This window comes from Corvus brachyrhynchos, unplaced genomic scaffold, assembly GCF_000691975.1.
Source record: "Corvus brachyrhynchos isolate BGI_N302 unplaced genomic scaffold, ASM69197v1 scaffold175, whole genome shotgun sequence".
NCBI classification, from domain to species: domain Eukaryota; kingdom Metazoa; phylum Chordata; class Aves; order Passeriformes; family Corvidae; genus Corvus; species Corvus brachyrhynchos.
In genome coordinates this window covers 3,510,044-3,512,384 of record NW_008238448.1, presented here as the reverse complement: position 1 = coordinate 3,512,384, position 2,341 = coordinate 3,510,044, and positions in this window count along the sequence as shown.

The window sequence follows — 2,341 nt, the reverse complement described above, 5'->3', positions numbered from 1 at the left end:
AGTCAGCTACAGATATAAGGAGAAATGCTTTTCACTCTGAACCTTAGAGAGTTAGTTGAGAACAGCCATATTCTTTCAAAGACAAGTAGATTGCATTATCTGTGGTATTCCAGTCCTTACGAAGCCAAATAAAATGTGTAAAAGTTCCTAGTATTTCAAAGACGCAAGTATGTAAACTTGATGTTAAATGTGTTAATGTAGTATTCTAAATTGTAACAGCTAGGTAGTTTAACTAAACAATTAGAAGAACTAGATCAACAAAATAGGGACTGCTGTTCTGCATAGAATATACACACACCTATAACTACACCCATATACACATTCTGTAAATTGTCAACAAGAAAAAACAGCCCAGTGGCAGAGAATCACATTTCCTGGCTAATGCAAAAGATTGTCATTATCTTTCTTGCTTTAATTTGAGATTGTACAGTACAGAGGGGGTTTTTTAATTATGATTTTTAGCTTTAATTGTGCTGTCATTCATGAAACAGAGCTGCTTTAGTATCCTGTTAAGAGATGACAAGGGCTTTCGGTGTCTCATTATATACAAAAGAAAAACAAATAAAGTTGCATTCCATATTATGTGAATGGTCTTACAAATCAAAACGCCTTTTCAGGCTAAAATCATAATTATAACAAACAGAAAATGAGTTTACATTTGTGTTATTTAAGTTATTGATGTGCTGACATTATTTTACAGTACAAAACATAGCAAAATGTGATATGCAGTAATGAAGCTATGATATTCATTAATAGGACTACTGTATACGTGAAAATATTAGACAAAACCAATTAAATGTGTAAACCATTTTGTTATACAGCTTGGGAGTAGATAATTATAATGCTGAATAAGCCTTTTTCCTCATGTTTAATTTTGCCCTGGCTAAAAAGCAGGTTAAGAAGACTGGTTAAGAGTGGAAAAGGCAAAATTAAAAGTCAACTGTAATTAGCTGATAAGCGTTAGTAGAAGCCCACCATTGTGCCATTTAGACCCTCAGTCCTGTGTGTCTTAAGTCTCTCAGATAGAGCAAGAGGGGTGGAAGTGGTCCAGTGTCTGGAGCTGAAGCTGGGACAGAACTCTTGGACTGTCTGAAGTCAGTGGAGGCTTTGCTGTGCTTTGAACAGAGCCAGTGTGCCTGACTGCCTTTATCTGAGCAGAGGGGGAGGAGCCCTGCGCATCTCCTGTGAATTTGAGGCTTATGGCTCATGACTTAAATAGTCCCATAACCTTTATCAATGGCAGGTGACATCCCAGCATGGCAAGGACTTGCAGCCTAAGTTTACCACAGGCCAAAAACGGGGTGGGTTGCAAACAACCACCTACCCTGTTTCATACTCTGTTTTCCTTAATTGCATAGGATTAAAACCCCACATTTCTAGGTGCTGGCTGGCAATGCTGGCAATGCCAAGACTGACTTCAGCAGAGCAAGAAATTCCCCTGCTCTTTCCCCATCTCCCGAAACCCTCGTGGGTACCTCTGCGCTGTTCCAGCACCTGCTCCTCACCATGCCCACTGCCCTCCCAGACAAGGCTGGCTGTGGGAGAGGCAGCTTCCCTGCTGCCTGGGAAGCGGCTCCAGTGCAGTCGCCAGCCCGAGTGACCTCCTCAGCAGGCAGTGCAGGTGCACCCCTGGTGTGCAGGGGGAGCTCAGCACCAAATGCAGGGGGCATCCTGGCATGTGACTGGGCTGCAGACAAGCGCCCTTGTAGGAACGGGGCAGCAGGACCAGACATGTAAGGTACAGTGACAAATTAGGGAGTATTTATTGTCACGCTGGGAACTGGCTGTGACACTGCCATTTGCTTCAGAAATTGTAACATCACACACGCATTTACACAGGTCCTATGGCCCTACTGTACCATTGGGCTTTTCCTCTGAGGTTTTCCACTGGAGCCCAAGGTGGTAACTGGCATTAAAGAATTTGACAATAAGACGAAAAACAACTGACACTGATTTTCTTACTTTTTTTCCCCTAAAACATACATGCATCATATTTAGACATCCCATTTAACCCACCTGCATATACTTAAACACTGAGCTTTTCAACCCTAATATAATGACACCTCAACAGTACTCCAGCTGTTCCAACCTTTGAGCCACAAGATACAAACACAGATAATTGGGTCCTACTTATTTCCCCTGGTTTGAGTCTTGGAATCGTATTTTCAGATTTTTCTGTCCACTACCAGAACCCTTTTTTCCCTAATTAATTTAAAGAAATCTGTAATTCTATTGCATTCACACATGCCATGGGGAACTCAAACTTTATTTGAGACCTGTGACAGCCATGAGAGATGCTGGAAATGCTGTTATGGGATCCACTGTTAACAGTCAGGAAAGT